General features: G+C 36.8%; 1 protein-coding gene across 4 annotated transcripts in view; it reads right to left on the bottom strand.

The window, feature by feature from the left end:
* LOC108599605 (cyclin-dependent kinase 14) overlaps positions 1-13,855 on the bottom strand; it is a 101,131-nt gene that overhangs the window by 42,323 nt on the left and 44,953 nt on the right. The gene's annotated exons all lie outside the window — the stretch shown is intronic.

Below are 13,855 nucleotides of genomic sequence, written 5' to 3'. Positions count from 1 at the left end.
TTTTTCCAACAGTTAATGTTTCAATTAAACGAGGGGTCGTATATAACAACAACAATAGAAAAGAAAAAGGAGACAGGCAATTAGTTAAAGGCGTGTGTCAGTCCCCAAAGCGAGCTTCCGGGCATAAGCGCTAGACAAAGGCAAAAAAACATGCGGTAAATGACTTGGAAATGCTGAATTTAGGGATAAGCTGCACATATATTTGATAAGACTATAAGACTATGCGACATTATTTATAATTCTATGCACCAAAATGAAAAATTGGATTTAAAGTTGGTAGCTTTATCCGTATAATAGTTTCATATTTATTTTGGGTGCTTAGTTTGGGCTTTATAACAAAAATTTAGCTTGCTTATATTTGCTTTATTTATATTGTTGGTTTAGCTACTTTGCGCATTAGCTAAATTAATTTTTGTTTATTTTACTTTATTTAATGCCATTCAAAAATTAAACAGCTTAACACATTTCCATTATAAAAATTAATTTTGATAAACTTCACACTACTTTAACTTTAGTTGCGAGCACTTCCTGTTTTGCTGATTACTGTCGCTGTCGCTTTCCTTTTGTCTGCTTATGTGAATTTCCTTTTAGCTTCAGCCCTCGAGCAGGGTTTCAATGCATATAACTGGCACCATTGGGAGTCCAAAGGGTTAACTACATTTCGCACAGCTCAGTTGCGCCCCCCAGCAGCGCCTGACATTGAATTTGATTTTGATTTTGCGTTAGTGCCAGCATTTTATTTGACATAATTGGCGCAAAGTCAAGCGGAAGTGATTACTTCAATCGCCCATATGTATATAGCAAGCTATATGCTTTGAAAACTGTCGCAATGCGTCAGCTGAATTGACACGCGACCGTCTGTTGATAAAGGTCGACACAGCGACTTTGCAAACTCTTTTTTATTTTAGTGCTGTGCAAGTTTCTTTGCATTAAAAATGCATGACGCCCACACAGAGCGCGCAGCAGCAGCTAGAAAAGTTCTTAGATCCAAAAAGGTGCGTCAAAAGTTGTAGCTGAGATTTTGCACTCATATCCAAAGTCAAAGGCAAATACATGCGGGACACGCAAGATGGTCAAAAGTAGATTGCGTTTAAAAATGCAGCCAACACACACACACACACGCACACATATGAGTCAATCGATAAGCTCTATAACCTTCGCCTGCAAAAGTCAATTATAAACTGAGTATGGCGCTCACTCGTCTGTCCGAGCCACGTGCCAAAGCAAATTGAAATTCCCACGCTGGTATTTTGCACCGAAAAAAAAAGCACAAAATTTCAAATGTTACACACAGTCTGCATAGTTTATTAGCTTAGCAAAAAATATATATGTGTGTATATTAAATTACGAGCCAGCCACAAACTGCTTGCGAGATAAGCACAAATATTTTTGTTGCTCATGGCACTGAAAACGCCCAGAAAACGTCAAGTTGACATTGTTGGTCTAAGATATAAAGCGCAAGAACTTGCAACAAATCAAGTTGTTGCATAACGAAAGCAAAAATGTGTTGCATGCGAGGGTTGCTACTAAAATTGCATAACAGCAAAGTTTTGTAAAATGTTTTTAAAACTTTAAGCAGCTTTGACAGCGTTTATAAAAAAACAAAAACTAAAGCAACGTGGCATTGTCTACACATGCCACACAGCAGTCCGAAGCTACAACAAATGGCCAGAGCACTAATGTTGCACAATCATTGCAAAAAAAAAAGCTAAAAGCGAGTTGCATATGCAGCATGTGGCATGCATCCTTTTATACAAATTGCCAACAGAGTGTGAGCGAGAGATACACATAACATATGCAAAAGAAAAATGAGTTACGAGTTGTGTGCATCGACTACTGTAAAGTTCAACTGAGCGTATGTGTAATGTTTGCATTTGACAATTTACAGCCGTACACTCCACGCTAATTGGCAACAAAACAAACTTTTTTTTGTTTGCATTTTAGCTATTTTTAAGTGCGCCACAGCGCCCGAAACTAGACTACAGCTAAAGTTTTGTATGCTTTTCATTATTAATGGCGCTCAGCGATGAGTCATATGCTAATTTGCACAACAATAACAATAACAATAACAATCAACAATAATAAGCACGACGAGCAAGGATAACCACACCTGTTAAATTTCACAGCGCCTCACATTGAACACAAGCCTTGTCTTTTACTATTTGATTGATGGCTACTCATGTTTGCTTGTGTCCCAAGGACTTTGCGGTTTGTACAACTTTTTTTCGTTTGTTTGTTTCTATGCTATATATAATTTTAGCTTTATTTGCAATTTACTGCAAATGCTAAAAACAACGGAAAGCACTTTGCCAAATGAGTTACGAGCGCCTATGGCACACACACACACACACACATACAAAGAGAGATAAATAGACACCTGGCTGTTGCTGCTTGGAGTTTCCCTAGTGCAATGTGTATTTGTTGTTAAGGCAAAGTGACAATCAGTGTAGCTGCTGCTAATGATAAAGCGACCTATAAATAAGCTATAGACTCATTTGTTATTACTTAAGCGCAGCAAAAGATGAAAGAGCAGCAATTTTATTACAGCTAGCAAGCTTAGTGATGACACTTTTAATAATTTGAATTGCAATAATCGATAAATTTAGTTGCATCAACGCGCAGCTTTAAGCTGCTTGTTGCTTTTTTTAATTTATTTGCTCAAAGCTTAAAGCAAATCATTTGATAGTTCATTTCATTTCATAGTTGACATTAAATTTATTTATTTATTTTTTTTTAATTGTAGCCTAGAATTTAATTCTATGGTACAATTAGTATAGCCAGAGCAACAAAGGCCTTCAGGCAGTGGACATTAAATAAATAAATAAAATGCATTATTTTAAGTTTGCTTTGATTAATTGCACAGCGTAAATTTGTCACTAGCTGCCATAAACTATTTATGCAATATAAATCGATATGTTTAATCAAAGCTTTAAGCAAAGCATTTTATATAAACTTTGTTTAATTGCTAATTATTTTTAATTTATGAATCAACTTTTTGAGCAAATTACAAATTTCTGCGCTCAAATTACAAATTAGCATTTGTAGTCAAACTTTATTGCTTTCATTTCATCAACTATTGACTATCATTGCCAAAAATAACAATTGCAACTCCAACTGCGACTCAAAACGGAAACTTGTTATTATGCCTGCCTGCACTTCTCAGTTGATTTTGCTGCTGCTGCAGACAAATAAACAAAAATGATTGAGTGATTGAATGAATGAATGTGCGCGCATGCAAATGAGTTTTGCGGCCAATGGATTGTGGCCAAGAGATTGCGGCCAGCAAACAGTGTAGCGTCTGCTGCTGCTGCTTCTTCTTTTTTGGTTGGTCAACATGCATATCGTTGATGTAGTAATGAAGCCACTGGCGCCAGCTCTGCAATGTTGACAAAGACAACAAGACGCAGCCCAAGCTGAAGTTGATGGCATCAAAAAAGCACTTGACTGACTTTTGTTGCAAATTATTATTATTATTATCGTTATGACTACCACAGTCAATTTGCATAGTCAGGTAAGTGGGTTTGCCCTGGCCACAGGATAACAACAATGTCTTGCATTTCAATGACAATGACCATGTCCAAGTGCATTGCACTTGTCTCGCTGGGCGCACTCTCAATCTTCAGCTCACAACTCTCAGCTCTATCTCAATTTTATGCTGCAGCTACGAGTTTGAGTTTCAGTTTGGTTAGTTGCATTTGCCTGGCGGCATTTGTGATTTGATTTGATTACATTAGTTGGCATCCTGCTGCTGCTCCCCAGTCGAGAGTGTCCATTTTAAAGTTCATTTACTCAGTGGGTTAGACTTCCGCTAGCCAAGCACAGTCCGCATTATTTACTCAAGTGCGGGATTTCTAGTTCGCTGCAACTAGTAGCAATACTTTTGCCTATTCTCAGTTGGGTCTGTCTCGCTTCTCAGTCGCGCTTGCAACTTGATTTGTTTCTTCATTTTTTCGCTGCTGCTGTTTCGACAAGTTTTCTCACTTCTCGTCTGCCTTACACTTTTTTATTTTATCTGGTTACTCAGGTAGTAGCTTTGGCACGAACTGAAATTTGCAAGTCATAAACAAGTTTTTGCTTTTTTGTTTATTCTTTTCTCTAGCACTTGCTGAAGTTTCGCGGCATGTTTTGCAAAAAAAAGTCATAAATTGTGAATTACGCTGCGCTAAAGTTTTAGGAAGTTGTTGCGCCAAATGAGCTCATTAGAAGCGCTATGGATTAGCTATATATGGTAAGGCCTAGCACAACTTCAAAAATACTTTTAAGGCGCGCTTAGCTTCAAAGCAAATATTTGCTTTAGCTTCAGCCAAAAATGTTTGTCTAATAATCATTATTTCCACTTCCGTGGCAAACATTTTCATAAATTTGATTGCTACTGCTGCTGACCCTTTGCCCTTAAAAAGTAAAAAGTAAATAGTTAAATAATTTTCAATTTGCCAACCCTCAACACATGTTTTGGCAACTTGACCAGCCAGCCAAAGGCGGAAAGTAGCCGCTTCCGCCGACAAGCGCCAACTAAAGTAAAGCATAAGAAATGTTTTTAATTTTCTTTCTAGTCTGTTTTTTCTCATTTTAGTTTATTTCTCTTGCCTTGCTTTAGCCTTTTGTTTGCTATGTTGTCTGTGGCAAGATCTACAACGGTAATTGTAGACGCTTGGTATGCGCGCGACTTGTGGTTTATTGTGCGAGTGGGGGGCAGCAGCACTCTCTGTCTGCCATGCTCAATGTGGGCGTGGCACTTCTTAAGCCCAGGCAGCCAAGCAAACATTTGCAGCAATGCAGCAGCCCAGCAGCTGGGCAAAGCTAAGCACACAATGAAAATACCACAAGCATGTTTAAGGTAAATGATTGAAAAAAGAGCGCGAGCTCGACTAGCAAATACGCTTTGTGTATTGAAAAGTTCAGTAAATCATTTAAAAATTAATTAATGCTTATGAATATTTGTTTCTTTATATACAAAATTATCGTTGACAAGTATTTTCCTTTAAATATATCAATATATACGCAAGCTTGACTAGCAAATACGCTTTGTGTATTGATAGCTTGAAAAAATCAAATAATTCTTATGCATATTTGTTGCTTTATATAGCAAAACGTCGCTTACAAATAGTTGCCTTTAAATATATCTATATATTGGGCAAGCTCAACTAGCAAATACGCTTTGAATTTTGCAAAAGTTGAGCAAATCATTTAGAAATTAATTAATGCTTATGTATAATTTTATCCTTATATAGCAAATTGTAGCTGATAATGACAAATCAAATTCAAAATATACGCAAACTCAACTAGCAAATACGCTTTGAGCTTTTAAAAGTCGAACAAATCATTTGCAATAAATATTTATTTATCATTTGCAATTAATTCCAATAAATATAATTATTTATATAGAAATTCATCGCTAGTAAAATTGATAACGCATATAGCGTTGCATAAAAAATACGTATACTTAATATTCACTGCATTTTGTTTTCAAGCTTTACTCGCTTTCGAACTACCCATTAAAAACTCAAACCTATTTTCTAGGGTATTCTAAAATGCTGTCTCGAGCGTGCTAACAAGCGAGACAATAGCCAAAGGCTGTAAATACTGTAAAAAAAAGAGGCTGAAATAAAAGTAGCCAGCACATATACTGAGGGCGAAACAATTGCGAAACAGTAAACAACAACAACATTTATAACAAAGCAGCTAGCTGGCTGGCTGGCTGGCAGCAATGACTGGCAAAACTGGTAATTAAAGCAAAGCAGCGCAAACTGTTAAAGTTGGGACTGCAAAAAGGCGGGGACCAGCTGGTGGGCACTACGGCCCACCCAAAATGCTGAAGAGTGTCAAGTGCAAAGACATGTGAAAGAAAATTTTCAACGAGGCGCAAGTGAAATTCCAAAGCTAAGAGCCTAGGTAGGTGTTCATGGGTGTTTCTGTGTGTGTGTTGGGTGCTGGGTGGGTGTCATGTCATGTGAGTTGTGGCAAAAGAAAGGTAAGCGCATGACGGAAATCATTTTACGCCATGACAGACAATAAGTGAGCCACATGGAAAGAGCACGGACGGAAGCCATTAACAGGACAGCATGCATTGCAGCTAAAAGCAGCAGAGAGAGAGAAGACTGAGGACGAAAGGGGAAACCCACTTATTTTGCGTTGCAAAGTCAACACCTTGAACCAGTTAGAGGGCTGTAGGCAGCCTACAGAGAAGAATTCAACAGCAGCCAACTCGAAAATAATGAAGTGCCAGCGGGGGCAAACGGAGCAGCAGACACTGTAGAGACACCTAAAAGTCATTAGCGGAAAGAGCTGCCAACGTCGTCGACGTCAGGAAATGCAGTCAAGAGAGTTTGCCTTAAGGCGAAACCTACGTTATGTCTACAGCAAATATTTAACACTTGGTTTATTTTGCATTCTTTTTGCTTTTCGACACATGGAAATTAAATGTTTACGCCTTTTGTGGCAGCAAGTGGGCGACAACAAACCAATTTGATGTTGCCACACAACATCAGCTAGAGATAAATAAATTCACGAAAAATCCACAGCGTAAAGCTGCTGCATAGAATGCAATCAACATTTATTCAAGCGACCACATCCAAAAATCACGTCGCACATAATATTTTGTTGTTAGTATTCCCTTTTTGACCTTTTTATGCTGGGAAAGCAATTCGTATGCGACTTTATGCGCAGACTTATTTCTATTTATGTACCCAGGCAGAAGATGAAGCAACGATTTTTTCAAAGTCACGCGCTGACAAACACACAGACAGACAAACCGAAACACATACATCGATACAGTTGGCATAGACAATCGATGACAATGCCTGGCAGCTGGAAAATGGAAAAATACTAAACATGCGGTAACAACTGCAGTGCTAAAGCATCAAATGGAGATTTGAATGCTCTGCCAAAACGAGAGTAGAAATATAAAAATGAGCATAAAACAAAAGCGAATTGTAATGGAGCTAAACTCCAAATGGAGCAAAAGAGGATAAAGACAAATGAGAGGTAGGTTAGGTGCTTAAATGGGAAGCTCAGCGTTAATAAAAATCAGTTCGCGTTTTATCGATAATGCTGCTTCAAATGACTTATATGAGAAGCAAGTGAGGATAAAGACAAATTGGAAGTATACTCAAATGGGAAACTCTTCTTTAATAACAATCAGTCCAAGTAATCCTTCTTCAAATGACTTATATGAGAAGTAAAAGAGGATAAAGACAAATAGAGGAATCTTAAACTCAAATGGGAAACTCTTCTTTAATAACAATCAGTCCAACTAATTCTTCTTCTATTGATTTATATAAGAAGCAAAAAAGGATAAAGACAAATTAGAGCTAGTATAGCAACTAAAATGGAAAACTCGAAGAGCTAACAATCAGTTCAAGTAATGCTACTTCAATTGACTTTAACATACATCGTGAGCTGCATTATTTTCTGTTTTAAAATATGGCATACATTTGCTTACAAATTGACTAAAGCTATTAAAAATACTTTATACGCAGCATTAGAGTATTATGGCGACATCTATTGTATCAAGAGAGAGAAGAAGAGAGAGAGAGAGAGGGAACGAGCAGCGTCTGTGCCAAAGACGAATCACATTTCTATTAAAATGCGAAAAGCCTTTTGTGGTTTACGCTGTTTACACTTGGCGCTGCACTAAGTCTCCACCCATGGCAATCAAACTCACTTCCTATCGCAGCAACCTTCTTATCCATAGCTTGCAGTCTTTCAGTTCCCAGTTCGCAGTTGTTGTTGTTGTTATTATTGCTGTCTGTCTTTTGCGCCTTGTTTATGCGCGTTGTTGTCTGCCTGCAACGCTTGTTTATCGCTGCTGCACTTTGCATGCAAAAAGCATAATCAGTGTATAGAGTGAGAAGCGCAGAGAAGAGCTAAAGCGAGTGCAAGGCTATAGTGGGTGTGTGTGTGTGTGTGTGTGATCGCCACTAAAAATAAACAATGCTTTAAGGCAAAGAAACAAGCAGATAAACAATAAATAAACAAAGGCACAACGACAAGCAATTGATGTGAGAGAGAGAGAGGAAGCAGCCACAAACTACAAAAGAGGGAGTCATTGAACGGCAGCAAGAGAGCGAGATAGAGATAGAGAGCGAGGAAAAAATGCAAGCGAGACAAACTGGCGTCGTCGGTTTGCAATCTTGAGCAAAAGTGTGGCTGGGTCAACTAATTGTAAAATTGCTTACAAAATGCTAAAAAGCAGCGCAAAAGCGTAAAGAGAGAGATAGAGTGAGAGTTGGCAAACAAAGGCTAAAGCTAAAAAACAATTCTCAACGCGTCTCGTTGCGGATTTTGTGTGTGTGTGTGTGTGTGTGCATTTTTATTTAGACAGCAGAGAGAGACAGTAAAAGCCAAACAACAACTAAAACATTGAAAAGCAAAAATTTTACGATTTTTTATGCTAGGGCAAGAGGCAGTGAATTTCACTTAAAACGCTTTTATTATGAAGGCGCAAAGCAGCCAAGTGCACACACACACACACACATGTGTGTGCGCATTCAAAGCACGTTCCAGGCAATGTTAACGCTTCGCTTGCCAAATGGGCGCAAGGCTAAAGCAAATCTTTTGCTTCTTTTTAACTCCAAACAGACAAACACACACATGCTTAGCTTTAAATGTGTGTGTGGCTGTACGTTTAAAAACAAATTATTGAACATGTCTGCAGTCGCAGCAGCTCCCTCAAGTATTGACGCTGTCATTGACAGCAAATAAAATAATAAACTTAAAAGCAAGCCACATGTAGTTCAAAGAGTTAGGCAGCCAATAGTTTATACAAAGTGAAGAGGCAGCCATTGATAGTGCTATCAACTAGCTCCCTTTCGCTAGTTGACATACGCTTGGGGCACAGCACAGTCTGCCAGTCTGCCAATCTGCCAAGCGTTGTTAAGTGCCTTAGCGCTTACTCAATTATAGCCAAGTGTAGCTAAACAGCTAAAGAGAAATATAAATAGCGTTTGTTTGCTTTTGATTGCGAGCTATACAATTTAAACTATGTTTAGTACTAATCAATGCCAGACGCACTAATAAATTGCTTAAATTTTTTGTATAAATCTACTGCTTAATTTTGCAAGGTTTATAGCGCTGCCGCGTAAGGTCATGTGCGTGATTACTCATACGCCATGTGTAGCAGTCTGTCTCTTAAGTTCGCTGCTCAAGATGCCAGATAAAAGTAATGCCCGTGAACGTTGCCTATTCAAACTGTAGTGGGTGTGGAGTGAATGCTGAGGCAGCTCAATATCAATGGTCGGGCCATATTTAACGGAGCAGCAAAGCGGATTTAGCTCCAAGCCATAGAGAGAGAGCCATGTCATATATTTTTTTATTTCTAGCTGCTGCTTCAGCTATTCACAAATCAGAGCGTAAATACAATGAAGTCGACACACGATGACGACGCTGACGATGATAGTGGCAACCACTTGAATGGACAGACACACACACACACACATGAGCACACACACACATATGCGGGCAGCTTGTTTGAATGGCAAGTCTATTGCAGTCCAACAGGCCATTAGCTGCTTATCGCGCTTTCTATAGCAGCAGCAGCAGCAGCAGCATCAGCAGCAGCGAACTGAAGGTTTTGCCACTCAAGTGTGTAAACTTATCAAGTGCTGACTGAAACACTGCACACAAGGGTTAAAGTCATAGTTCCACTCTCTACATCAAAATATCAAGTGTTTGGCAATGGCTTGTGACATATATAAAATGTTATCGAAAAGGATTATGACTGCGCCTTGTGTATCAATGACACAAAAGCGCCACAGCCAGACAACAATGTTGCTGAAAAGATAAAAATAAACAAAGCAGCAGCAGCAGCAGTTGCTGGCCCGTAGAGTGGACATGGTCTATAAAATATGTAAAAAGAACTTGAGGCGTTTAAGCTGCAGAGCGCTTGGTAATTGATACTAGGCTAACGTTAGCAAATTAGCAGCGAAAGCTTTTAATAAAATAAGTAAAATATTAATCATTTAAATCATTGCAGCAACTTTTGTATGCTAAGCTTTCTCATTTGCCAAAGTTTATACTACAACTAAAATAAATATTTTTAGCATTAGCTTAAGCTTCAATATTAAAATTATTGAGGCAAACTTTCTCATTTGGCAATTTAGTTGCAAGCTGCATTAAACTAAATTCTCTTGCACTTTCGACTTAAATATTAGCAGTGGCTTCAAATTCATCATTGAAATCATTGAAGCAACTCTAACTAAAGTATATACTACAAATAAAATAAATATGTTTAGCATTAGCAAATTATGAACATCAAACTTTCTCTTCTATTATTGAGATTTGCGCTACATTAAAATTAATTCTCCTGCACTTTCGACTTAAATATTAGCAATTGAACTAAAGTATATAATATGCTTAGCATTAGCTTAAGCTTCATTATTAAAATTATTGAGGCAAATATTGAGCATGAAACTTTCACATTTGGCAATTTAATTGCAAGCTTATTTTTTATTATTTGATTTTGCACTGCATTAAAATTAATTCTTTTGCACTTTCGCCTTCAGTATGAGCAGTGGCTTCAAATTCATAGTTCAAATCATTGAAGCAACTCATTGGTACATACTATAAATAAAATATATATGTTTAGCATTAGTTTAAGCTTCATTATTAAAATTATTCATCAAACTTTCGCATTTGGCAATTTAGTTCTGAGCTTAGCTTCTTTGCACTAAATTAAAATTAATTCTCCTGCACTTCGACTTAAATATTAGCATTAAAATCATTGAAGCAATGCATTAGTTTAACTAAAGTATATACTATAAATCAAATAAATATGTTTAGCTTCATTATAAAAATCATTGCAGCAAATTATGAGCATCAAACTTTCTCATTTGGCATACTACAAACAAACTAAATATTTTTAGCATTAGCTTAAAATTCATCATTAAGGCCGCTTTGCGAACTCTAAGCTTTCTCGTTTGCCATTTTAGTTGTAAGCTTTTGATTATTAACTTTTGCAATGCATTAAAATTAATTCTCTAGCGCTTTCGACTTAAATATGTGTTAAAACATATGCCAAATATTTAATAACCCAACAGCTTAGCAAGCATTTCAAATATTTCTGCACACACAAATCCCAACTTGGCTGTCTGTCTTTCTGTCTGTGTGTGTGTGCGGCAATTACAATTGTTAATGTATGGCGGTCAGCATGTGGCATGTGGCAGGTAAATAACAGTGCTGGACTATGGGAAGTGAGCTCTGCTTAAATGCAATTTACTTAATGCCTGACAAGCTTTAGTTGCTGCTCTCTGCTTATTACTTCATAACTTTTATAGTTGGCGAATGAAGCAGTTTGAGCTTGTCGCTCTAGCATGTACATAATTGGTAAGAAAACCCGTTGAAATGAGAAAAAAAGCAGCAACTAAAACAACAACAGCAGCAATTAAGTTTAGCAGCAGCTCTCGAGCAACATTTCCAACGACAGTTAGCTTTTGTAATAGCCTTGACAACGAACGAAAGAGAGCGCACTGCTGCTGCTGCTAGAGCGAGACAGCACACGAAACTTGCTGCAACTTGTGTCACATTCTTTGCTTTTTATCGTTGTTGCATCCACCAGCAGCAGCAGCAACAGCAGCAGCTGTTGCACTTGCTGCAGCGAAACTATTCAATAATGCAATGAAAACATTTTAAATTGCAACTTCAAAATGTTTCTCAATTGCAAAATTTATGAGCCACATTCACTGACAAAATCGTGTGGAAAATAACAATGAAATTGCCAAAATTTCCCACTCCCCTCCTCTCGCTTCTAACTTTATTTAGCTATTTTTTTTACTCTAGCAAGTTTTTCGGCTTCGTTTGGCTGCATGACAGACGATGACAGCGACATGAAAATAGAATTTTCACCAAAAAAAAGAAAAACTTTTTTTTTTCCAGCACATTGTGCGTGAACTAGAATATATATGCGAATTTTCAGTTGCAGTTTGATGCATGTCAAACTGTAGAAAGTTTTCGCTATGCAATTTGAATTATTAGCTGGGAATTTTCAATTGCGCTGAGTGCAGTTTGGGAATTTAATGCATTGGCAAATAAAATTTAAAATTTAACAGCATTGATACATTGATAATTTTATGCCTTTGAATTGGAATTTTACGAAGGAAATATCTATTATTAATTTTATTTATATTACAAATTAGCAAACATATTCCTTCTATATTGAAAATTGAGCTCAGAATTATGAAAATAGAATAAATTTGCTGAATTTAAAATTTAATAGAATTTTTCTAGATTTATTGCTTTGAATTTTATAGCTCAGCATTAATAAAAAATTTTTTTAATTTTTCAGTAGCTATTGATAATTAATAAACTAAACTCAACATTTAGCAGCATTTAAAATTTAACAGAATTGATACATTGACAATTTTATCAGTATAAAATGTCGATTATTACTTTTACATATATCATTAATTAGAAGAATATTCCTAACATATTAAAAAATTGATATCAGAATTATGAAAATTGATTCCATTGATTATTAAATAGAATTAATTTATTGAATTTTAATTTTAAAAGAGTTTATCTATATTTATTGCTTTGAATTTCAGCATTAATAAAATTGTATTCAAATTTTTTTAAGAGCTATTGCTTATTTATTTAATATTCAGCAGCATTTGCCTTGCGTTTAATATTTCATATAAATATTTTACGTATTTTAAAAGTTTCTCTCTATAATAAATCAACTTAATCTCATAATTAATACAGCTAATTTATTGTCTAGCTACATATTGAACAACACTTGTAAACAAAGTTGAGGCATTAACGTTATGGCACATTAATTCTTACGCCTATGAGCCAAAAACTTGTCATTGAGTTGGCTGGCAACCATTTTGGCCAAAGAGCAATAACTATAAAACAAATACGCAACCAAATATGGCAACACTGCACTACAAAGTCGAGCAAAGTGACCATTAGACACAACAAACAGCTGTTGGGGCTAAGAGAATTATTTTGCTAAAGCGGTTTTTGGCCACGAAACTTGTTTGAGAGAGAGAGAGAGAGACTTGTGGGCGTTTGAGACAATTAGCCGCATGCCGCAACCAAATTGAAAACGAGTTTTGAGCCCTGAGTCAACAACAAGTATTTTTTATGTCGAACTGATGCTGCTGGCGCCAAAGAGAATCCGAAGCAGCAGCGAAGCGTTGCATAAAAATCAAACTATGAAATTCATAGAGCCCAAAAATGCAAGCGAGGGAACGAGGGACGCACACACATTTTAGATTATTTTTCCCATTTAGCTGCAGCGAGCCACTGCGTCTGTTTGTCAGTCAGTCAGTCAAATACGCTTACAGCTGCTGCATTCAATTACTACACTGCCTGCTAGCTGCGTATGCACACACAGCAAATGTTTGACCATTAAAATGCTTTGGCAAATGACTCAACATTGACAGTTTGAAAATATTTCACATATTTCACTTTTTTTTTGTGGCCTTTTGTTTAGCATATTTTGGCCTAAGCCTCGCGTCAGCTGAAACCCGTTGGCATTTTTAGCCATTTATACGCTTTGGCTGGAATTGTTTTGACGCAGTTTGAACAGTTTTGACAGCTCACTGAATAGCGCGAGCAAAGAGGGAAAAACTAAAACTGCGTGCACTTTGTTTACCAATTTAACAAAAATAAAACAGCAAATTTTTTGTCAGGTGTGTAATAACAATTATTGGTTTTTAAACAAAAGCGTAAAACTTAAAGCTTTGCAGTGTCAGCAGTTTATTTAGATTTACACGATTTCCTCAATCAATATATAAAAAACGTCTCGTTAACCTTCGAAATTAGTCACTAATTAATTATCATACTTTATCTTCAAGTTAACAGCGCAATTTTTTCTCAATGTGCATGATTCATTCACGACATTTTCACATTGCTC

The sequence above is a fragment of the Drosophila busckii genome, chromosome 3L, assembly GCF_011750605.1.
Source record: "Drosophila busckii strain San Diego stock center, stock number 13000-0081.31 chromosome 3L, ASM1175060v1, whole genome shotgun sequence".
NCBI classification, from domain to species: Eukaryota; Metazoa; Arthropoda; class Insecta; order Diptera; family Drosophilidae; genus Drosophila; species Drosophila busckii.
This window is presented reverse-complemented; position numbering and strand designations above follow the sequence as displayed.